The sequence below is a fragment of the Magnolia sinica genome, chromosome 8 (assembly GCF_029962835.1).
Source record: "Magnolia sinica isolate HGM2019 chromosome 8, MsV1, whole genome shotgun sequence".
Classification (NCBI taxonomy): domain Eukaryota; kingdom Viridiplantae; phylum Streptophyta; class Magnoliopsida; order Magnoliales; family Magnoliaceae; genus Magnolia; species Magnolia sinica.
In genome coordinates this window covers 29478977-29505425 of record NC_080580.1, presented here as the reverse complement: position 1 = coordinate 29505425, position 26449 = coordinate 29478977, and the positions used below count along the sequence as shown (strand labels likewise).

The following is a 26449-nucleotide window of genomic DNA, read 5'->3' as shown; positions in this document are numbered from 1 at the left end:
ACCAGCGTGAAATGCATGGTAATGACTGTGAAGTGAAGGGAAATGACCGTGAAGTGAAGGGAATTGACCGTGAAATGCATGGAAATGACCATGAAATGAAATAGAATCATTGGGATTGACCGTGAAATGCATGGAAATGACCGTGAAGTGAAAGGAAATGACCGTGAAATGCATGGAAATGATCGTGAAATGAAACGGAATTGCCGGGATTGACATGAAATTGACCGTGAAGTGATGGGGAATTACCGGCAATGACCGTGAAATGATTGGAAGTGATCGTGAAGTGAAGGGAATTGACCATGAAATGTATGGAAATGACGTGAAGTGAAGCGAATTGACCGTGAAATGCATGGAATTGACTGTGAAGTGAAGGCGAATGACCGGAAATGACCATGAAATGATTGGAAATGACCGTGAAGTGAAGGGAATTGACCGTGAAATGACGAGGAATGACTGGAATTAAGTCAGTTCACGGTCAATTTAGCTCAGCTCACGGTAATTTTAGCTTAGCTCACAGTGATTTTAACTCAGTTCATGGTCATTTTAACTCAGTTCATGGTCATTTTAGCTCGGTTCATAGTCATTTTGGCTCAGTTCACAGTCCTCATCAATAGCTCAGTGGGTCCTCGGTCCGTTAACTCAGCCGGTGCTCGGTCTCTTTCATGGTATTTGTTTAGTTTCACATCTCATTTCATTCTTTGTTTAAAAAACCCTCAATGTGGGGCATTTGAGTCCAGATTTTGCTCATTTATCAGGACATGCCATACCATTCAGTATTTTTAAAAAATGAAAATGGATTGTGGACCATGCGCATATATAGTATAAAAAGAAAGCAGGGATTTGAATATACTTGCCATTCGAAGCTTCTTAGATGGGGGGACCATTTTTTGTCCTATCTTGGGCTTGAAAAAGTCGAAAAGGACGTGTGTGAGGTGTATATTCTCGACCAAATAAAAGGGAAAGAAGAAAGCAGTAAAAGAAGGGTTTTACTGCTAGGGTGAACAGTTACATAGGGAGAGAAGTAATCAAAAATTGATAATCTATGGGTAGGCTGAAAGATCGGTGAGAGGAAAGAAGAAAAAACCAGGTTTTCTGGTGGAGACGCAGCTGGCAGCGTGAAGAGGGTAAGTCGGATATACCAGGGGCATTTTCGAACTTTGGGAATGTGTCCGTACAGCTGGGGCTTATTCAGGTAAACTGAGGTGGGCTTCAACTGGTAAATGGGTCCTACAGTGATAAATCATTGTTTGTTTTTTTTACACACACTCAGGCACTCAGAACCACCCCACGGGTGCTCCAGCCGGTGAGCTCATGTTGAGACTCCGGATCGTCTACCACGTATGTGACTGGCTTTCAAGAACAAAATTCTACATCCATTTTGTATTTGGCTAATTGAATGATTTGGAACATCTTATCGGTATGAATTTTTCAAAGCAGTCTACCGAGGGACACGGATTTGGCTTTTGCGTGAAGTTCCTGTGCCGGAAAGCTAGGTGGAGCCCACCATGATGTTTGTGAGAAATCCACCCCGTCCATCAGATTTTTCAGATCATTTTAGGACATGAGAAAAAAAATTAGATGGATCCACAACTCAACGAGGCTGTAGGAGAGGGAAAAGTGAGGAAAGAAATATCTACCGTTGAAACCTTCCTGGGTCCACCTTGATGTTTATATGCCATCCAAACCGTTTATAATGTCATTACCACTAGGATGAACTGAAAAACACAAAAAATTTAGCCTGATACAGAACTCTTGTGGCCATAGGAATGTTTCAATGTTGGTTATTCAATCCCCACTTTTTTCTCTCATGTGGCCCATTTGAGTTTTTGATCCACCTAATTTTTGGTTATATAACCTAAAATGAGCATGTAAAACGGATGGATGGTGTTGATTTCTCACAAACATTATGGTGGGCCTCTCCTAGCTTCCCTGTGCACAAGAAAGGCTTTAGACAGGAAATCCGCGTCCTCTGCGGAGATTGTGCTGGAACTACTGGATGGTATAGGCGGGTAGTTTGGATGCCAACGGGTCTGGATGAAAATATGTTCATGGAAAGGTTCCTGTATGGTTATCCACCACATCTCTGTTTTAATGAAGTGCCCTTGTTTGTTAATGACTAACGGATGGCAAGGTCAAATTTTCCATTTCTCTCAAAATTCCAGGCATTTTCTAAGTTATCATAAGTTATCATATTGTGTGGCATTCCTATAGGTTTTTTTTTTTTTTTTTTTAAATGTAAATAGGGTATATGATGTTTGACGGGACAAACCCCTTCTTGTTTGTTTGTCCGTTTGTCTTTGTTCAGCCCAGCAATTGTTATTAGGTAGGGCCAAAAATCAAACCTGTAGTTGCATTTGGACATACCAGATCATTGATCTTGACCTCCCATAGGTCAACCACGCTGTTCTTTAGGTCACAGTGAAAATTCACACAAACCAGATGATTCTAGTCGTCCTTAACTTGGCCCTTTTCTGCATTTGTTCTCCGTGACACCCATGGAGTGGTCAGAATAAATGTTCCACCCAAAGTATGATTGACATTGATGATCCCACATATCTCTAGACGAACAATGTCATATGTTCATTTCTTCATGCTATTGATTGGATGGTTAGGATCATCTCATCAATAATTGGACCAAATGGATGGTCCAGATTGATAATGTGGAGTGTCCATCCACTGAATCCTTTTTCCAAAATCACCTTCAATTTTTGTAAGCAGTATAGGTGGGGCTCATTTCTGAAAAAAAAAAAAAAAAAAAAAAAACTAACTGATGGTTGAAGTTCCATCGGAAGGATAGCTTGGTCGTAGAAAAATTTAATTAGAAGCTGCATTTAGATGACTTCATGAAGTTTAGTTCGACTAAATCACCCTTATAAAATGTACTGAGGATTTAATATCAGTAAATTCAAGAGGAGGTAACAAAGCCCATTTTAATAAACACGCGTGTGCATTTTGAGCTTTCCTTTATCAGAGGGATAGACTGTTTATTTCTTCTATGGCCAACATAAAAAGCTCAGGTTTTGGGTGTCAGGGCCTATAACAGATCCAACGCTACTGGATGAGCCAATAAACTCTGGTGGGTGGGAGTGACGCAGATGTTACATGATTAGCCATGACCCAATTGGCACAATCAGCCGCCTCTAATGTTCTTTATGACTATCTGGATTCTGAAAATTGGCATTTCTTTGCTTCAAAGCCCCAATAATTTGGACTGGTGTTGCCTCACTGATTTCAATTTGGTTTATTCCATTGTATGGTGGGCAGTTAGTAGGTCAGCTGCTATGGAACTGGGCTCATGTCATGCACTTGCTTTCATTTAGGCTAGCCCATTATCAACACTTCCGATTCAAGTGGGTTCATTGCCTCAGATCTGCAACTGATGATACCGTTTGCAAATTATATAGATGTGCCTGGTTGCATGTGTGGAAGTGATTAAGGGTAAAGCATAGAGTTTCAGTTATCAGGCCTTGGAACGGACCCAATATCCAACTGAGATTAGAAGATCTGCCACATCGGCAGAATATTGGACCACCCAAATTTGAACAGAATGAAGAGCTGCAGAAGAGATGCAGCAGCAACACTAGTAGTAGTTCTAATTGAGCAAGACGTGGCTAGCTCATTATAGAATTACATGTAGTACTTGGGAAAGCTCAATTTCTTATGCATCATCATTTAATCAGTTTTGGCATGCATTAACAGATATCAATGGTTTCATCTCGTTGAAACTTTGGTTATGAAGGTTTTGGGCTGCAACTTAGCTGGGCTATATCCCAGGCTTAGTTTGAGCGTACCATTGTTTAACCTGGGTCCTAGCAGAGTACTGTGGCTTGGTCTCAGGCCCAAGTTTTAGGTCCAATCACTAGCTTTTCCGCTTTTGAGCCTTCTTGAAGACCTAACAGCTTGGAGAAGACCAGTGTTGGGGCCTGCGTACCGATCTCAAACCATCTTGTTATATTTTAGGCTGGGTTTGGATTCACGTCCTCCGCTAATGGGTCAAGCCAGGAAACAATTTGAAGCCAGGCCAGGCCAGGTGCAACCCCAGGACCTGATTAATTGATAATTAGCCCAGTTTAGTAGTTTATGAGATATTTAGCAGAAGATTTCCAGCTAAGGGCCAGCCTGGCCTTAATTTTGTGGGCTTGGGACTGAAATGATGTGAATTACCAACTGGGCCAGGCTTGAGACTGAATTTTATCCTTTTCAAACTCGAGTAAATTCAAAGGACAGCACATTGGCAACCCCTCACCCACCAAAAACATGCATTGATGCAGTCTCTGGGGTGGGCCTAGCCACAAGTAAACATGTTCCATTCACCATTCACCAACCATAACATCCACAGCTAGCTATCCATATATTGAGGGATTGCATATTACAAGGGTGGGAAGATTCTGACCATTTACGAGCGTGTTTGGGTCATTTGATTTTCCTTTCTTTCTTTATAAAAAGAGACTTTCACAAGTCATGTAAGATGGTTCGCATCATTGGACCACTTTTGAATCCTGGGAAATCCAAGCTGGGCCCATTAAATGCATGATTCGAACCGATAATAGGAGGGATCTTCCAAATAGTTCAAAAGAAAAAAGAAAAAAAAAAATAGTAAGAGAAGGAGGAAGGAAAAAAAATGTAGGTTACTATAACCTTTTTGACAGGAGGCATGCAGCTTTTATTTATTTATTTATTTATATTTCGATTCCATGGACAACAATCCCCTTCTTTCACACCTCGTTCTAACAAACAACTTTCTTCCTTTATTTCTTTTAAAATCAAGAAGACTAATTCCTCTAATCACTGGAAGATTTTCCTTTCTTTCTTTATAAAAAGTGACTTTTGCAAGTCATGTATCGACCGATCAACAGGGTAGTTAGATCAATCGAAGGTACAATTCAATTGATCAAACAAACAGTTTCGATCAATTGAAAGGGGTAAAAAGTGTTCAGATAGTTATGTTGAAAATTCGAATTAATTTCGATCGATCGAAGTAAATTTCGATCGAGCCTTGATCGATCGATGGTAGCGTCGATCAACTTTGATCAATCAATAGTCCGATGGAATGTTCTATTCGATTAGAACTTCAATATTTTATTTATGTGATGTAAATTAGTAATAATCCTTAATTTTCTTGGAACATTGGTATGGTCAGAATACCATGGTTAATTGAATAGGCTCCGACTTGAAAAGAGATCATTCTAAAAATTTTGTGTAGGATAAAACTACGATCAATTATTTGATCTGTATGCGAATTTAAATTTGGCGAAAATGATTAACCATAGGTGCGCTGATTTCACAGACGTACACTAATAGAAATATAATTTGAATTACGATTATTTAAGTGATCGCAAACTGATTGGTCTTCGGGTAACATTTCGGAATACACATCACCATATTTCAAGTGAGTGATCCCAACATGTTTTCTCTCCATTGTTATTAAAAATAGTTGTGTGATTACTCTGTTTACTATATTCTTTTGTATGGGTTGCTTTGCTGAAATTCTCTAAACTGAAATGATATTGTTGAAACATGATGATATATGCAATTACTTTTAATGTGACACATTGATCATTCTCATGCATACATGTCTTGCATAGCATTCCTATGTTGATTCCCTTGTGGTACTCCCTATAAGACCTGTAGGTACTTATAGTACCGGGGGACCTAGGGGATCATCCCTGGATGCCCACAATGTGGGGCAGCCTAGCCCAAAAAGGGAGATTTGAGTTGATGAAATCCAACTCAAGTAACTGGACTGATTAACATACTTGATTCATTTACATATTCATATATTAAATGACATTTATGCATTCCTATTTTAATTATGATGTGCATAAACCATGATGGGTCACTCACTAAGCCAGGCTAGCTAACATATATTAATGGAAAAACCGTACATATCATGTTGAAGATGAAAAGTTACCCAATTCCTAGGGGCAGAAAGTTGAACCAGTGGATGATCCTCAAGGGCAGTGGCCCTATCTTGAAGAGGAGGAATTGAATGTATTGAATTATTAGATTGTGGGATGAAACTAACATTATTTCTTCTAGTCATACTTTGGAATTCAAAACTTATTCAATTGTGAATGTCTAATTTTATTTTGAGTCCTTCAATTTAATAAAGCCCCAAATGGGTGGGCTGTATTATGATGATTCGAACTTTATGAAGATACACTACATATGGGATGGATGATTTTCAATTCTTTAATTGGTTGATGTGTGTGAATGCATAGTATAGGGTGAATGGTTGGAATAATTAAATGTGAAATGACTTGAAGAGTGTTTGAGTTTGTGAACTTAGAGTACATTTAAATTATGCATCTAGAAAAATAGTATAAATACTTAGTTTAAGTACACATTGTGTACAAGTCATAGTTCATAACTCGAGTCTGAAGGTGCACACTTTGCATTCTGAGGCATGACACCTATGCTCCTAATGGCACCTTTTTTCCTAGTTTTAGTCTATTTACCTTTAATGTAATATATACATACTCCAAAGTCTAAGAAGTCTAAGGCATAAGCCAAAAAATGAGGTAGATCCAAAGCTTAAGTAGACCACACCATAAGAAAACTAAGGATTGAAGGGAAAAAATCTTGAGAGCCCACCGCAATGCTTATTTGCCATCCAATCGGTTCATAAAGTAACATGACCCTCGTGAAGGGAAATCATAAATATAAGCTTGATCCTAAAAAGTTTCCAACAGTAAGCATTTAATCCACATTGTTTCCTGCAATATGGTCCACTTGAGCTTGAATCTGCCTCATTTTGTGCAAAGTGCTAAAAGATATGGCAAAATGGATGGGTGACATCAATAAAACACATACATCATGGTGGGGCCATAGATCTCTTCCACAAGCCAGCTTGCTGGTACTTGTCCCGATTTGGCAGGATGTTAATTGCTCATGTCATATCCCCTTCATCTATCCATTAATTTCTTGGGCTCAGTTTAGAACATGAGACTAAACACTAATCGAGATTTGATACTCAAGTGGGTCACACCATAGGAAATAAGGGGAAAGAAAACTCTCCTTTTAAACTGTCCTTAAGTGATTTAGATGAGGATCAAGCATGTTTCTAATGCACATGGACCGAAAGAAGCCCAAGGAGAAATTGACAAAAAAATAGCATAGTTCGATCGGTCAACCTTTGTGGCTAACATGTCAAAATTCTGGCAAAAATTCTAAATTTCTTGCTGGTTGATTTCTACCAATTTTGATAGGTCGAAATACTATTCACATGTTTGTTCAACAGGTCAACAAAACTGTTCGACAGGTCAAAATACTGTTCAACAGGTTCACAGGTCAAAAATCACAAAATTTTCGGTTTAAATCTCGGAACACTTTTTGGTTGTTTTGACTTTTTGCTGAAAGGTCAACAGACGGTGGATATTTACACTTTTTTTTTTTGGAAATTTCTTTCCTTATTTGATTAGAACTCTTTGTTTACATTTTTACAGTTTTTTTAAGGGTAATTTAAAGGGTTTTAAACCCGTTTTTATTATTGATTCAATCTATTAATTAAAACTTCTTAGAAATTCTATTTCTTCTCATCGATTCAAGATTTTCCCTTGTGAATTCAGGAGCACATTGTGGATTCAAGATATTTATTGATCGAGAAAGACAGTGATCGACCTCATCATGTCCTCCCATACGTCAATTGGTATCAGAGTGAGGTTTTCTCCTCGGATCTATTACTTTTGACGGTGGGTCGAGCAACATTCCCATGGATGGTGCTCTAGGGAATTTTCCTTTAACAATGACGACTTTCAAAGTGGCACAACAAGAGAATCGATAAGTCATGCAATAGTTGCAGGCTTCCATTGCTCGCATGTCGGAGGCCCTAGGGCAGCTCCATGTTCGTGGTGGTGATTTTCCCTCGGTAAAAGCTAAAATTCGTAATCACACTGATCATAGGGCGATGCTAACAGTGAATTGTAATCCATATTCCGAACAGTTGAAGCATTATTTGTCTTTAGATTTTGATTTCCAAACATTTGAGTTTTATTTTCTTTTGTTAAAACGTTTTTGAAAATCAGATCTTTTTTTTTTTTTTTGAAAATGTTATAAAAAATGTTAGCCAACATAGCCATATCATCTTCATTCTCATCATTTTCAGAATCTGTCTTTAGATTTAGATTTAAATTTAGAAGATTTAAGGGCTATAAACTTGTTTTTAGGAGCTTTAAAATTCAACTCATAAGTTTGTAGAGATCCAACTAATTCATCTACCTTCATAGCATCGATATCCCTTAATTCTTGAATCGAAGTGACTTTAGAATTGAACCGGTCAAGAAGTAATTGTATTATTTTTTGCACGTTTTTCTTTCGGGGACTTTTTATAAGACCTCGTATCCTACTCCGTATTATTTTGTAGACTCCCGCGATCCTCTTTGTCGAATTTCGGCAACCCTTGACCTGTAATCGGCGTTTGTGCGCAACCCCGAGTCGCATCCTATCAATCTAAGTTAACTTAACCCGAGACTTATACCTTAGTGACCGCGCCGTCGCAGGTTCCAATGCCGCGTCTCGCGTGCTAAGGCGATACCTGTGCCAGAGATGTGGGCCTGCGTTCGCTCCAAAGAAAATGTCCGCGTTGCAAAACCTAAGAGAATCTCTACCCAAATGTTACATCAATCCCATCAAGGGTCAAGTACACCCATCACTCAACCCATCACAACCCATACCTCTCTTACACAAGTAACCCCAAAAGTCAACAAATCTCATACACAACCCATCTCTCTCTCCCATCCATCACTCTATCCCATCTCCTCTCTCGATTATTTCTCCCTTCTCTTCGAAGCAACAAAAAAAAAAAAAAAATCCCACGTCCAAGCTCTCCCAACCTCCATGAGAGAGTTTTGTGTGTGGCCTACTTCCTAACCCTCTCATCTCCCATCTCAACCAGCCATCTTCATCACCTTCCTTTTAGATCGTTGCCATGGAGATTGACATTCCATCAGACTTTGAAGAAGTAGACGGTGGGTGATCTTGGACCCACATTTTTCATCTTTATTATTATTATTATTATTTTGTGATTTAAGGGCTCACATATGGTGGGACCCACGTTGATGTATGCTTTGTATCAAGGAGGGGCCCAAAGTGGCGGGGCCCCTCCATCATCGCCAATCTCTATCCTTCTCCCTTTCTCTTTCTCTCTTTCCCTATGATTGATGGCCCACCTATGATGTGTGCATTTTATCCATGTCGTCCAACAAGTAATCCCGATTTGGGGCCTGCATGACCGGACGGTCACACAGGCCCGGATGAAAGGGAAAAATACATATCAGTTTGATCCAAATCTGGTGGCCCACTATGTGGGACCACCATGATGTAGGTGCATGGCTGGACAGTGGGCTGGACGTTGGAGGCATGTATAAAAATGTATGTATGTATATATATATATATATATATATATATATATATATATATATATATATATACACACACACACACACACACACATGGTATGTATATATACATATAGATGTATATCTTATGTACGTGTGGGCCCCATGTGGGACCCACCTGCTTTTGAAACTGATCGGCTGGTGTCAGCACACCGTCCACTGGATTGGATCGGTGGGTGCGATGGGCCACCACCTGGCACCCACCTTGATGATGTGTTGCATCCACCGTCCAGCCCATGGACGGTGGGTCCCAACCATGATGCATGTGTAATATCCACATCGATCACGAATTTCATCTAGGTCGTCCATCCTGTTGAGAATGGACGCCCCAAGACATCGCAAGTTCTGTGTGTCCCACGTGATGTATATGTACATCTAAGTCGTCTTGATGGTGGGACCCACTACCGTTTTTAATTACATTATGTGGTTCCCACGTGTGGTATGTGGTAGATCCAACCGTCCATCCTCGTGGACCACCCTGATGTATTTATTCCATCCACACCATCCAGATGGTGTTGGACAATGTTGGACAATGATTGGACTGTGTTGTCCAATGTTTGGATGGTGCTAATTTACATAGACAATGTTTGGATGGTGTTGATTTACATAGACAATGTTTGGATGGTGCTGATTTACATGGACAATGTTGGACAGTGCTGATCATCATTAGTGGCCATGTGTCCCATGGAGTGATAGTGTACAGTGATACACATGTTACACCTGCAACTAGTGAAATGATTTTTGGTGTGGTCCAAGCCCATTTGATGCCCATTGGTGCGGCCCATCCATGAGGCCCATCATGATGTATTTTTTACCCATGTGCAGGGCCCATCTGTTTGTATTTTTGGCCCATGTGATGGGGCCCACCTATTGTGTATTTGAAGCCCATAAGATGAGGCTCGACTTGATGTACACGAGGTCCATTGTGATGTGTATTAAGCCCATATCGTGCGGCCCGTTGTGATATGTATTAGGCCCATGTCGCATGGCCTCTTTGATGTATTCGAGGCCCAAATACGTGACCCATTTGATGCCCAAGCAGTGCAGCTCACTTGTTGTATATAAGGCCCACGTATGAGGCCCATGGTGATGCATTTACGACCCATTTGATGAGGCCCATGGCGATAGCTTGGAGGCCCATGGGACGTGGCCCATTGTGATATATCCGAGGCCCATGGGCGCGGCCCATTGAGGAGTATCTGAGGCCCATGGACGAGACCCAATATGATGTATTCAAGGCCCATGGATAAGGCCCATTGTGATGCATTCGAGGCCCAATGTGATGTATTCAACGCCCATGGGCGAGGCCCATTGTGATGTATTTGAGGCCCACGGTGATGCATTTATGGCCCTTGAATGAAGCCCAATGCGATGTATGTGAGGCCCAATGTAATGTATGTGTGGCCGTTACGTTTTGTATAAATCCCTTATGTGGGCCACTCCTTGGGAGCAATGTTGGTTAGATGTCCACATGAATTGGCAATGACGGTTAGATGTCCTCATTGTGACCTTCCCTTAGGCCTTGTTAGGCCCATTCACACCATTCTCTAAGTGGGTTGACCCTAATTATTGGGACCCATTTGCATGATCCATCTATTCTTATTGGGCTATCCCAAGATGTTGGGCCCCCATTGGTTGTTAGTAAGATTACTTCTTTTATTTTAGAGTCCATCTACAACTCATTTGAGCCCCTAGGGCATCTAGTGGGCCATGCAATAGTATGGTGAAGGAACCCTTTCCGGATCCCTAGGATTATGAGTAGGCCACTTAGGCCCAACCTTGATATAAGGGGGAGTACATCATCATCATATAATATGCTTAGTATAGCTCCATGATCCATGCCCATACACATCATATGTATGCTTGATATGAGGAGTGATTGATCATAGTACATGCCATTGGGCAGATTATTATGGTACTCCCTAATAGGGGGAGTTGTCCACATGAGCGCGCGGTACACGCATGATTGTTGTATGACTGGATAGTGTGATTCATGCATCTTGCATTGTGTGACATGAATACTGTATACCCTAGCAACATCTGAGCTATAGCCTTCACAAGTATATTGTGGTTGGAAGGATTGGACACCGAAATCTTGTTCTATATAGGATGCTATAAATGTCACTGGGTGAAATCCTAAACCCTTATGATACTAGGAGGTGGGGATTTGAGGAGGTAATCAGGTGGACTGAAAAATAGCACTAAAAGCGTGGATTTGACACTCCAAAGTCACCAGAGCAAGGGACGCACTCCAGAGAACCAAGACTGAAGAATTTACATACCAGGGATCTGAGGAAATCAAGTCATTTACGTTAAAAAGGCCCGAAATTGGTAAAGAATGCAAGATTACATAGTTCCCGCCATCTGATTGGCTCAAAACTTCATACATGGCCTGAGGGCCATAAATTAACCGTACATATCAAATTTCAGCCCTCGGATCACTATGAAAGTGCCCCAACTGACAAATTATCCTATAAATCGTTGATTCTTGGCCCACCTAATATTTGGAGTTGCCTCAAATCTAGTCTCAATGCCTTAAATAGGGAGATTCATTAAATGAATGGATTGGATTTTGTAAAAACATTACAGTGGGGCCCGTATGTACAGCATGTGTACATAATGTACACACGTGCCGCCGTGCACCGAATCGAGTAAGGCGGGTCAGCAGGCGCTGACCCGCATCTTCTTCCCAAAACGGCAATTGCCGTTTTGGCACTGCGTAACGGACGGACGGCGTCCGTTTTGCGGACGCTAGTGGGCCCCACAGAGTGAGTGTACGTATGATCCAAGTTGTCCATCGTGTAGAGGGCCATGAATACATCAAATCTATGCTGATTGTTTGTACCCATGCAAGCACACATGCGCGATACAAAGGCCATAAGTGGACTGCCCTGCAACGTTCAAATTGATTTTAGCATGATTTCTTCTCTGGTTCGAGTCAATAGACATTCAAAACCATCTGTTTCTGACCGAAATTTTGAGAGCAATCTAATGGACGGGGTGAATTTCCATGAAAGCATCTCTGTGGGGCCCACCGATCACGACAACGCTGGATGTGTGAAAGGCTACGCACGTCTGCAAAATCCAGTTTTCCAGGTGGTTGTGGCCCACCATCTTTGATCATATGACAGATCTGAACCGTCTATCATGTAGATCACTCAAAAACGTCCTAAGAGACGGTGTTTCTTTAGAGATTGAGCGAGGAAAGTGGCAAGTTTGAAGGCTCCGAAGTTTCTTGCAAAAAAGCTTTTGCTGCACATGTGTAGCTGCTGCGACAGCTTCTCCACTGCCCCTAGCAGCTATAAAAACGTCCTAGGAGAGCTGGAGAAGGGACCAGAGGCTGGACGTGGATGCACAAGAGAGAGAAAGAAAGAAAGTTCAGATTCATTTTCTTCTTTTACTGTTTTTGTCTTATGATGTTTATGAGATCCAGCCTAATTATGTTGGGCTAAACCTCTTAGCTAGGGCTAAGAGGTGAAGCTTGTAGTCTGATGGGAGAGACTTTGCTTGTGCCTCTTGTTTAGACTGACTGATGTTGATTTTAGTTCAATTAAAAGGAATACTTTCAGTTTTTTTATGGTTTGTTGTGACTGAAATTACAATAGATCTGCGATGGCTTTGAGTATTTCTTCCTCCTTTTGATGTTTATGACGTCAGGAAGCCCTGTTGTTCACCATCGTCTCATGGGCATGGTCGGATGACGGTATCCTTCCTAACCTTCATGCATTGTTGATTGGTTGGTAATTAGTTTAATTTTGTTGTTTGCTTTGTCTCCTGGGCATGGTTTGGTGATGGAATCCATTCTAATTCATATACCTTTCATCTCGTGAAAACTAGATCAAGTAAGTTCAGTTTAATTTTCATGATTCTTGATGCAGGCATAAGATCTCCCTGATCTCTACAAGTGGATCCTCTGAATCCCTAGTTTCCTTCCTCTGAATTCCTTAAGTTTTCGATAATTATTCCACAATTATTCATTAAATTCTATTTGATTTAGATTACATCTTAGTCTAGTTCTAGTTCTACTTAGTTTCAGATAACGTACATGTATCAGTCCCTTGGGATTCGACCTCGACCTCATCGAGTTTATTACTACATCACAACCCTATACTTGGGGAGTGAACATGGACACCGAAAATCTTATTTTATATGGGGTGCTAAGATGTCCTGGGTAAAATTTCCTAAACCCTTATGGTACCTGGAGGTTGCTCAAATGTCTAGACTGAGTGGGTACATGAGCGCCGAGTGCCAATTACCAGAAGGCCGCGCTTTTTACTGTGCCATGGTCGGTTGGAAGGGGGTATGGCCTTACCCACTCGAGAGGAGGGGGCAAAGCTAGACTGAGTTTGACCAGCTCGAGGAATGGGTCCGCTATCAACCAGTAGGGCCCGATATTGACAGGCATATAGTGAGGTCTCTTCCACTTACCTTATTGCGCGCGATGAGGTGGCAATTTGGTTTGGAGTGTACTAGACCTCGGTCATATTTTAGCATTGAACTGTATTGATATGTGAACTCAGATGAGGATTTGTATGCTTGAGTTGCATCTTACATCGCATGATCTTGGTATGGCCGATATCATTCATGCCTTGCATCACATAGCCTTAGTAGGGCTAATGGTTTTCATGGATTCATCAGCATAGTCTGCATTACTCTGATATTGCATAATTGTATTACTACCTTGCGCACACACTTTCACCACCCTCTAAGCTTTTCATAAGCTTATGCACGACCGTTGCGTGCAGGTGACGTTGGATCGCAGCAGCGCTGAGGCAAGAGCGATCATCTTGGAGCTTTTATCTATCATCATTGTATTTCCCTTTATACGCACCGTACTTAAAGCTTTTAATCATAGTGAAAATGTGATGGAGTTTTTAGTTGTTGTTTGTGGGTTATGCCTTTGGTTATACTTATTACGAATCAAATCGATGTTGAAAATCCTCCTTGCAGCATCCAAGATTGGAACCTGGTAAATGGGTACCAGAAGCTGAGAATGGGGTACTACGGAGGCTGTCGGTGCCGGATTCGAAAATCGAGAATTTTGTGAGCCCAGTTTTCGAGTTTAGGGCATGATAGATGTTGGTATTAGAGCATAACTTAGGAATAACTGAGAACAACATTACATGTCTGCTATGAGTTTAGAATGATTAAGTCTCGAGTTCAGATAGCTTAGTGATCTTCTGTTATAGACCTTTAACGTGCATGCCTTCAAGAGTTTTCAAGGTTGATAGGTGCCTTTGCTCCTTCCTGTTGGACATGCCACCGAGGAGAATCGACCCTAGTGACTCCCACTCCACCACCAGAGACTCCTGCTCTACCACCTATAATTTCCACTCCACCACCAAAGATTCCTACTCCCCAGCCTAAGGATGTCACTCCTCTACAAGAGACCAGTGTGGATCAGACCATACCCATGAGTGTCTCCCAGTTATAGCAGATGTTGCAGGCTATGACAGCTGCCCTTTAGGGGCAGGGCAGGTACCTCATTGTTTCACCAACCCAGGCAAAGCAAGAGCGCAGGAGTGCCCTTCTTCGAGAGTTTTGGGAGCTCGATCCCTCGTGTTTCGAGGTTGAGCCAGACCCGACAGCAGCCGAGAGGTGGCGCTTCAATGTGGAGAAGATTTTGAATGTGATGGGATGTATGACCCTGCGGCGGGTCCGGTTGGTTGTATTTCTTCTCCAGGGAGAGGCTGAGCACTGGTGGGCATCAGTCGCCCGAGCAGAAGGAGCCGATTTTAAGTGGACCTGAGAGGATTTTGTAAATCGATTTGACCGAGAGTATTTTTCTAATCACATCCAACGACAACGAGCATTGGATTTCAAGGCCCTAGTGCAGGGAGATATGACGGTGGCTTAGTATGCGGCTCGTTTTGTAATGCTGTCTAGATTTGCACTGTACTTGGTAGATGATGAGGAGCGGAGAGCCCGTCGCTTTGAGGACGGCTTACATTATGGTCTTCGAGGCCGTGTTATTAGTCATGAGCTCCTGACTTTCGAGGGGTGGTACGGAAGGCTCAGATTTTTTAGGCTGAGTGGGCTAGTTCTCGCAGTGGGCCCAAATTTCATATAGAAGTCCATGAATGATTCATTTTCTTCCAAACGGATTTCCTCAAACTTTGTTGTGAGGATTTGAATTTTAGACTTTTTGACAATGTTAGTCCCTTCATGTGTTATTTTGAGAATATCCCATGCTTGTTTTGTTGTATTACAAGAAATGATTCTTTTGAATTCATCTAGTGATATAGCACAAGTAATAGCATTAAGGGCTTTTGTATTAGCACTACTTTCACTTTTCTGAACTGTCATCCAAAAAGTATAAGTGATTTCTTTCATGAACGTGGTTCCATTTTCAGCCACTACTTCCATCATTGGGGGATCCAATAGGTCATGGTGGCTTGCCACACACTTTCATCAATGGACTTGAAGAAAATCCTTGCTTTCCAATAAGAATAGTTTGAGCTATCAAAGGTAGGTGGCTTAGAAATGTATAGACTATCAAAATTTCGATACAATGCGAAATAATAAAACAATTATACTCAATTACTTAGAGTATTGAATTCTTGATATTAAATAGTTCGTAGGACAACCCACACCTAAAAGATTTAGGTAGGATGACCTTATTTCACGACATCTTTGAAATTAAAATATCAAACTTTAACAAGAGCTAATCAAGCATATAAAGAGTAAAATCAATCATAACCAATGCTCAAGGAGTTATAGTGGTCCAGTGCTTAAACTCATACATACTCCACTCCCAAAATTACTACCCTCGTAATTTTGGCTTTCACTATTTCAAGGTTTTCATAGGATCACCTTAACAATGTGATACAGTTCTTGTGATTTTCAATAGCTTATCATAATAAAACCTACTCTGTGATTTTCACGGGCTTGCCACAAAACAACCCGCTAAGATTTTCGGACAATCTCAGAAGAAAAAACTAAATGAAATAAATAGAAGGATTATAAGGTACTTAGCTTCTAAAGCCAAAGATGTAATCGAAGCTTGATTGCAACGATATTCTTTCTTAGGAATAGATGTAGCAGTATATGTTTAACCCGAAAGAATAAAGGGATATAATGTATTTTCAATGTAATAAAAGAAAACCCTAATGCCACTAATTTAATTCTCTAAATCTCAAGTAGAGTATGAATTATTCTTTTAAAAAATGATTAAAACTTACTTAAGAAAGAGAATAGAATTAGCTAAAATAAATATTAGGTTGGCTCGATTTTAGGTTCGGCTGGCCGAATTTCAATGATTGTGTTTCAAAAGATCTTAGGATTTTGCAGGATAATATCTTTCAAAAATTCGACTGGCCCAATACCAGATTCGGTTGGCCGAACCTCTAGTTTGGTTGGACAAATCTTTTTGAAATCCAAAGAGATTTGCACGCTGGAAACTTGACCGAACATAATTTTGGCTGGCCGATATAGGGCATGTTTGGCTGACCAAACCCAAGGTTGGGCTTGCCGAACCTACCGTGGAAAATCTACTCTAATTTATAAACTGCGCGAATTATATAGGGTTGGCCGGAGGCAGTTAGGCTGACTGAATCAGATGTCGGGCTGGCTTAACTTGAGTGTATTTTTACATAAAGATGATCATTATGACATTATATGAAATACACCTAACCTAAGGTCAATCTAATGTTATACTACCTAATGGTTGACTCATACGGAGTGTTTCGATCTTCGAACCATGTACTTTAAGCTTTGAGATGTTGAGTCTTCCTTTAGATGCTTGATCGAGTCGATTCACAGATCTTCATGAGTTCTTGTTCTCCTCATAGGATTACGAAATATGTCGTTGCTAAGATCGTCGCAATAAGACCGTGGCTAAAGGCTTTTCCCAACAAAATATGACTTCGTCGGCAATGATAAAACAAATACCGATGACTAAAATCGTCGGCCAAACATGATACTTTTGCTAAGAAAAAATAATATATTTCGTTGGTAAACGCAGCTTATACCGACGAATATCTTCGTCGGTAAAACTGTGGATAGATGACATTATCGACGAGTACATTCGTCAGTAAAACAATAATACCGACGAGTATGTTCGTCGGCCTAAGCCCGGATAAACGACATTATCGATGAGTATGTTCGTCAGTAAAATAATAATACCAGTGAGTATGTTCATCGGTACATCTCATATATAGGTCGTTAGTATAAATTTTTGTATTAATTTGTACCTACGAAATATTTCATTGGTATAAGTTTTCAACCTACTATTACTAATGAAATATTTCGTCGGTAATAGTTTGTTTCTTCATGGTTTCATTTATTTTCAAAATTCAGGAAAAAAATTCCTGATATACATCTATAAATACACCTGTTACAATACATTTTCATCATATTCATATTCACATCTACATCCATCCAAACACAAATTACATCTATCCAAACACAAACAATCCTATTCACATCCACATACAACCCACATTCATCCACATACAGATACATATAAGTTTAACATTCGTATATAAAATAAATCATAAATAAAATAAAAAATCACGAAGATGAAGGCGAAGGTGGTAGGGCATGAGATGAAGGCGGAGGCGGTGGGGCATCGATGGGAAAGCGTGCAGTGAGAGAGTGTCAATGGCCTCAACTCTTTGGTGGATATCTTCACCATGATGGATCCACCAAGTATAACCCTGGTCAATCCCAACTATGAACAAATCGTCTTCTACTTTGTCTAAAGCCTTATGAACCATGTTCTTGCATTTTTGACATGGACACCTAATCTTATTGCCTGAATCTGCCTGATATTGCGCAAATTCCATGAACTCTTGAACCCCTCGTTTATACTCTGGGCCAAACCTGTTCTTAACTTGCATCCAACTCTTATCCATCTCTACAATGAAAAGATTAGAGTCAGTTTACGGAAATAGGTTTAAGATTAGGTTAGGGTTATAGTTTTAGGATTAGGTGTAGGTTTAGGTTTAGGTTTAAGTTTAGGTTTAGGGATTCGGGTTCGGTTTCGGGTTCGGGATTAGGTTTTTGAGTTTAGGTTTAGGTTAGGGTTAGGGTTATAGGTTTATGATTCGGTGTAGGTTTAGGTTTAGAGATTTGAGTTTAGGTTTAGGTTTAAATTTAGGTTTAGGGGTTCGGGTTCGGTTTCGGGTTCGGGATTGGGTTTAGGTTTAGGTTTAGGTTTAGGTTAGGGTTATAGGTTTGGGTTTAGGTTTAGGTTTAAGTTAAGTGAATTAAATTTAGGTTTAGGTTAGGGTTATAGGTTTAGGTTTAGATGTAGGTTTAGGTTTAGGGATTTCAGTTTCAGTTTAGGTTTAGGTTTAGGAATTCGAGTTCGGGATCGGGTTTAGGTTTAGGTTTTCGAGTTTAGGTTTAGGTTTAGGTTATAGGTTTAGGTTTAGGTGTAGGTTTAGGTTTAGGGATTTGAGAATAGGTTTAGGTTTAGGTTTAGGCTTAGGTTTAGGTTAGGGTTATAGGTTTAGGTTTAGGTGTAGGTTTAGGTTTAGAGATTTGAGATTAGGTTTAGGAATTCGGGTTTGTGTTTGGATTTGGGATCGAGTTTAAGGTTAGGTTTTCGAGTTTAGGTTTAGGTTTAGGTTATAGGTTTAGGTTTAGGGATTTGAGAATAGGTTTAGGTTTAGGTTTAGGCTTAGGGTTTAGGGATTCGGATTTGGGTTCGGGTTTAGGTTTAGGTTTTCAAGTTTAGGTTTAGGTTTAGGTTAGGGAGTTGAGATTAGGATTAGGTGTAGGTTTAGGTTTAGGGATTTGAGTTTCAATTTAGGTTTAGGTTTAGGAATTCGGGTTCGGGGTCAGGTTTAGGTTTAGTTTTTCGAGTTTAGGTTTTGGTTTAGGTTAGGGTTATAGGTTTAGGTTTAGGTGTAGGTTTAGGTTTAGGTTTAAGTTAGGATTATAGGTTTAGGATTAGGTGTAGGTTTAGGTTTAGGGATTTGAGTTTTGGTTTAGGTTTAGGTTTAGGAATTCGGGTTCAGCTTCAGCTTCGGATGCCAAATAAACATTATAGTGGGCCCGAAGAAGTTTTTAACGCTAGGCATTCAATTACCATTGTTTTCCTATGGTGTGATCCACACTTGATCTTTGGATATGCCTCAATTTGGGACATCCTCTAAGATGAACTGTTGTATAAGCAGAGGGACGACGTAGATGTACAACACATAGATCGAGTTGGTTCCCACAGTCAAGACCTAACCCACTAAGCTAGTTATGCCTGAAATCGAATTGCGTCCTAAGTCACTCAGTACACTCAATTGGGCCCACTGTAAATATACGTAGTTTATCTACACCGTCCATCTGCTTTTCCAGATCATTTAAGGGGTTGAAACCAAAATTGAATCATATCCAAAACTCAGGTGGACCATACCACAAGAAACAGTGGGTATAATGATTTCCATCATTGAAACCTTTCTAGGGCCTGTAGTGATGTTTATTTATCATCCAACCTGTTCACAAGATCACACAGACATTGATGAAGGGAAAAAATAAATATCAGTGGTTCCCATCTTCCAAGGACCCCTGCTCAACATCCGGATAACTCCGACGCATATCCGGGTCTGCTCCATTAATTTCAAGCTAATACATAAATACGAGCCTATCCAAATGGCCAGGCCACCCATATTGTTGTCTATAGGAAATGGATAGCTTCATTATGCGCATAACAACGGTTCTCACCTGTAAAGGATGGAAGAGAAATTGATACGAGAAGTTTATATGATGTGGGGTCGTGATCCATATCAAACGGTTTGACTTGATTGTTTTCTGCTGTGAGTTACAAGATCCGAAGCTGCTCGCCGCTGTCGTCCTATGGCTCGACGCCGGCAGCTTCTGCAGAGTATCCATTGCAGATTTCAATGGAATCAAGCTCCTTTTTAAAAACAAACCCTCAGAGGCCCCTCCTCTTCACCCTGGCGTAATTATAGTCATTGGATCTTCTGATGCGGTGGATCGGACCGTCGATTGGCATCGATTCCGTTCCGTGGACGGATTTCCGCCGGATCTTCGCAGAAAAATGCTGGAATCAGCGCTGTCTGATTAGAATCTAGCGCAGAAATGCTGAAATTTCGCTTTCGGGGTTCGTTTTCTCCGATTTTTGCTAGATCTGCTCGAAGAAAAAGAAGAAGAAGCTTATAAAAAAAAGAAAAAAAAAGAAAAAAAGAATGTATGTCTTGTTACCATACATTCGATCCATGTGGGGCCCAGTTTTGATGTTTGATTTCCATCCAACCATCCGTTAGATGCGTCCAACAATTTTCGGTCTAGAAATTCAAGTCTAGTAAATAACTCAAGTGGGCCACACCAAGAGAATAATGAGGGGCATTGAAGAAGGGGGACGACCACCGTACAACCTTCCAAATAGAATGTAGGGTCCATTTTTCTTGTACATGTCATCCATCCCATTCATCAGGTGCTACACACTATAAAGAAGGGATGCACCTAAAATAAATCTATTAAAATTTTTATATGGGCCACAACAGGTGGTTATATAGGTTTTAGGCGTGATTATACATTGCTCTCTGTGGTGCTCCTATATGGGCTTTTGATAAGAATGATTATTGATTTTATGGATTTAATGAATATGGTCACTAGATGCACGGTTTAGATTTCTTGTATAAATGATTTGTGGGCCCCACACAGCTCGTAAGTATGCCAATCGCTATACGTTAAAACGCATGGGATCATTCCCACGCTACACGACACGGGCGCCTCGGACTGTCTACCATATGCGTTACCCAGTGTTTTTAGTAAGGAAGCGGATTAGGGGAGACCCCGGATACACCCGAGACAGTGTGGACCTTATTGCGAGGACCACCTTGATGTATGTATTTTGTATCCACTCTGTCCAACATTGAAGTATATCCACACTTCAAGTGGACCATACCACATGAAACAGTGGAAGTATTGATTTCTACCGTTGAAACCTTTCTGAGGCATGCAGTGATGTTTATTTTTCATACAACCTGTTCAAAAGATCAAACAGAAATGGATGAAGGGAAAAAAAACAAATATCTAGCTTGATCTAAAACCTCCGTGGCCCCAAAGAACTTTTCAATGATAGAAGTTCAATTCACACTGTTTACGTTGGTGTGGCCTACTTGATCTTTTTATAGGCTTCATTTTTGGGCTAAATCCCTAAAATTATCTGGTAAAATGGATGAACAGGTTGGATAAAATGCATGAATGAAGTTGAGCCCCACAGAGTTTACTCAGTACGCTAAGGGTACTATCTCAAAGCTCCAACCCCCGCCTATTCCCTCTCCCAAACCCTCACACTCCATCGAAGAATCTCTCTGCTCCAACCCCGGCCTATTTCCTCTCCCAAACCCTCACACTCCATCGAAGAATCTCTCTGCTTCCTCCCTTTCGTCGCGCCATCATGGATGTCGTCCCATCGGAAGGTGACGCGCCCATCAATATTTCTCACGCACCATCAGGTATCTCTCTCCCGTTCTCTCTCTATCTCTCATTCTCTCAAGTGCAGAAATTGGAGAGTTAGAGCTTCCAATTTTGGGAGTTTTAAGGCCACAGATTTAGGGTTTTTATGGTTACAATTTTGAAGGTTTTAGGGCCACCAAAATAGGGTTTTTATGGTTATGGTTTTGAGGATTTTAAGAATTTTGTTTTGTGGATTTTAGGACAATGGAGTATATGAATTTTAGGGCTTCTGGTGTAGTAAATTTGAGGGCCATGGAGATTAAAAATTTTAGGGCTTCTGATTTGGTGGATTGTAGATTCATGTAGTTTGAAAATTTTAGGGATTTTTATTATAAAATATAAATCTGGACCGAATCGTCCCCAATCCGATCAGCTTCATGATGGTCATAACAGCGGTTCCTACCTTCCCGGGACCCCCGCTCAACATCCGGGTAGCTCCGACGCACATCCGGGTATGCTCTATCAGGTGGGTTATGCTCATTCAAAACTCAGGTGGGCTAAAGCATATAGAACAAATGGATGGATAGAAAGCATCCATTTAATTATCAGTTCACTTTGTATATTGTGGCCCATCATTGTAAATCGAAGCTCGATAATGCATTTTCAGAGCTTCAAATACAAATTCTATCCCAAATCAACAACATATAAAAACAAATGCGGAAAACCTACCGATCTAAAACTACATCTCAAAAAGAGATGGTGTAGATATCATGAACATGTATGAATACAATACAATATAGAAAAATATTTTTAAAAAAAGAAGAAAATTGAAACCCTAGATCTAGAAAACTTTGAGAATTGAGAAATGTCTGATTTAAAACCTTAGATCTTACATAGAGAGAGAAAGAGGGTACCTGTGTTGCTTTCTGGAAGAGAGAGAGATGAGTGTTTGGGGATGAACGATTTTGCATGAACCACAACCATTTTGCAACCATGCTGATGCATGCCCATATATTCCACGAACCAAACTACACCCTGTTATAGAGATCACATCAATGCCACATCCGAATGAACGATGCCGGATTAAGAATTCTAACAGCTTGAAACTCTTCGCATGTCGTTAAAGTAAAGGGAACTTGATATAAAAAATGAGAAAAGTAACTTAAATGTTTCTGTAATAATGCAGTCAGGTAAAGCAAACAGGTCACCAAGCAACTGCACTGCTTTCAGCTGAACATCCAACTGATTTGTCTGCAGAAGTTGAAACTTGAACAGTAAGAAACAGTTCGTAGGACTCATGATCTTGCAAAGCAGTAGTGAAATGAATAAAGTTTTAAAATCTAACTATGAAAGAAAAATCATCTAAAATTTGCAGAGCACATGATAGCAATGTATATTACAACTAGCATCACGTTGCAAGTTTCACTAAAAGAAAAGGCAGCTCCTAAAAGTTTTTTATTTTTTCCATAAACTGCACAATTTGTCAATTTGAATTGGTAAAATATATGGTTTGGGATTAAGAATCAAACAATTACAAACTAGATGAGAAGAAACTTCCCTATGAACATGGATAGATCATGACTGTCCATTCTCTACAATCATGTGGAAGGATCTGAAACCATAAAAGAACTGGATACAAGAAGAAGTGAATTTAAATTCCTATATAAAACAAAAGAGTAAAGTTCAAGAAATTTATACACTATATACCTCAATTGCAGACACATGTCTTGCACTTTGCAATCTCAAAGAGATTTGTATCAGTTTTCAGTCTGAAACTCACCCTGCAAGACGTATAGAAAGAAACAAAGTATGACATGATAACATCATTTGCAATAAACACCAACAGCGAAAACATATGCTTGGTTTTTGGTTTTTGATACAGGAGTTTCTAGATTTCATGTATCAAGGCCATCAATAACAAATCATTAAGTGCATCAAAGAATAAACTAACTTGGAGGTAAACATAGTTGAAATGAAAAGAATCTGCCTCCAACAAATGAACAAGATACCTGAAGGATGAGGGCGAAGTTTTGCTTGTATGTGCTTTTTCCTGGAGTCAGTCTGTGGCTGTGGATTAAACTGCACCTTTTTGTTGACAGAATCTAGCTTGGGAAATCAAAGAATAAGAGTTATAATGCAGTTCATCATTACCAATTGTAATTTGAACTGAAGCTAATAACAGTTCTTAGCCATACTTGGTAAAAGTTGCTAAATAAAAATGTCAGAAAAATCAGCTTCGTTCAAACAGAGCAAGGCCTTTTGTGACATTATAAAAGTCCAGCTAGACACGTGTATAAAGAGCTACCTGATTGAGACATGAAATCTTTAACCCCACAGTAGAGACATCTGATACTTCTTGCTCAAACAAGTCATTTAATTTGTAAGCAACAGTGCCGAGATGATCAACAACATTAACGAGAGCTCTTACTGCATAATCTTTTAGGTTATCCAGTACCCTGATTAAGAAGTGTAATTTAGTTTTTTTTTTTTTTTTTTTTAATTTATCAAAAAGATACAGAACCTGAAGAGTTAGTATGAGCCTCCACAAAGAGCATGTGCAGTATCCAACAATTATAATATATCCATGCTACTCATGTTACCAGAAATACAAAAAATAAAAATAAAAAAATAAAAAATAAAAATAAAAATTAATCCTTCTCAACTGGCCATGGATTCATTCAGTTTCTTGTTTTACACTATTTTTCCAGAGAAATTTTAAGAAATATTGCTTTCATAGACCAATAGGCTTTTAGTCTTTGGTTGTCACAAAGCTGTAAGACAAACAGAATCTTGTTGGCCATGGAAATCTAGTCAAACTGAGAACTTCCACACCTTGGCAATATTCAAATTAGGACTGCAAAGAAATTTTGAAACCTACCAATTGAAGACTTTAGTGTCTTTTAAGTTCGATTAGACAAATGTAGCCTTCCCAACCTTCTTGATTCATTTAGTACGTCGATTCTATCAACCATTTATAAGAAGAATGTCCCATAAAGTGCGACTAAGCGAAATTCATTCTTCTCCTTCTGTTTCAATTGATAGTGAGCGATGAAGGTGAGAATCGGAGTGCTGGGCAGCGCCAGCTTTTTTCAGGCTATGCTCCATTCACTTCTCACTTGACTTATCCCTTGAAAGAAATGCAATCCAACCTCAAGAAAGAAGAACTTTATAACTCAACTTGAGATTTGTGAATTACAAAAAGTGCGAGTTTCAAAAAGCCCTAAGGTTTGTATTTAATGTACTCTAAAATGGTAAAGAAAACATAAATTCAATATCACAAATATATAATAAATACAGATGTAATAGGATTTCTTTCTTTCAGATGCTCTAAGTTCTTAAATCAATGCATTCCCAAATTACTTTCATTTTGTTCTAACAAAGCAAAAATTAGTTAATGGATTGCCCCAATTTCCTTCAATCAAAGTAGATCTGTGTCAACTTGGCACATGTGTATGACATCCAGGCCACATATCAAGTGGAAAACAGTGTACATTATCCAGCCAAAAGTCAGTCCAGAAAACCACTCAGGCCAGCCACAAATGATACATGCATGTTTAGCAAACTTCCACAATCTCAGGTATGCTCATGGAAATTGAAGTCACCATGCATTGAGGATATAATGTTCTGCTAATGACAGGAGAGTCACCTCGGCATAGAAAGATCATAAATAGATTTTCTTTAGTAATACACATCCAAGTGGAGAGTTTCCAAATGGTTTTATTTTTTTTTATTTTTATTTTTTTAAAGCTTGTCCAAGTATGCTAGATTTTCCAGCATGGATTTTCTTGGGCATGAGTCTGTTTCTATGGTAACTGTGCATCTCTATGCATAAATATGGCCATGTTTATTGCTTAAAATGGGTTTTGAATGTGGCTGTGGGCTTACCCAATAGGTTTCTATTTGGGAATGGCTATAGTTATTGTTAAACATTAAGTTTTCATCAGCATGGGTGGAAAGTGGGCTTTGGACATGGACTGTGTTGGATATGTGTATTTGGACATGGTCACTCTCATGTTATATGTGGATTTTTTTTTTTTATTATTTTTTTTTCATTTTTTCACGTATATTTATTGTATGGAGAGAAAATGCTATTAGTATTTTGGGATGTTACTAGACATTTACATATACCAGGTGGAGTGCAATATATGGGTGAATAGTTACAATGGAACACGCCCTGCAAGACATGCTATGGTCTGTCACAGCAACTGCTGAAATGCTTGGCTTTTAGCTTGTTTTTCCAAGCAAATTCATCTTGATGACCTAAGCCTGGCCCATATGTTTCGACGCGAGACAAGTACTTAATACCTGTTCAGTCTATTGAGGAGCAACTATAGCATAGGACTGGTTTTAGTCAAAGTGCATAGATGGGTTTGGATGGACAACGGACTCAATCCAAATGAACTTAGTGGGCGTCCTTTTCTGGATATGTGTTGCATGATTTTGTCCTTTGGTGGACTTGGGCTGGATTCAAGCTAGAACGGTAAGCAGCTTGGCTGGAGTTTCCTGCAACGCCTGTTACATGAAGATTTCAATGCAGGGTGTTTCCACTCCCACTGTTTCATGGGGTGTGGCCCGCTTGGTTGTTGGATATAACTCCTTTTTGGGCTGTCATCCTAACATGATCTGGTGAAACTCATGGACAGAGTGGATTTTACACTAACATAGAACTGTCAATATGCCAGGCAAAATAT

At 39.9% G+C, this 26449-nt stretch overlaps 1 long non-coding RNA gene across 1 annotated transcript; it reads right to left on the bottom strand.

Moving 5' to 3' along the window:
- Positions 1 to 22908: 22908 nt before the first annotated feature.
- On the bottom strand, positions 22909 to 24908 carry LOC131253931 (uncharacterized). The gene is made up of 3 exons (XR_009175358.1): positions 24064 to 24908; positions 23288 to 23370; positions 22909 to 23009 (listed from the first exon to the last, which is right to left on the bottom strand). It is a non-coding gene; the product is annotated as an uncharacterized LOC131253931 (long non-coding RNA).
- Between the last annotated feature and the right edge of the window lie 1541 nt (positions 24909 to 26449).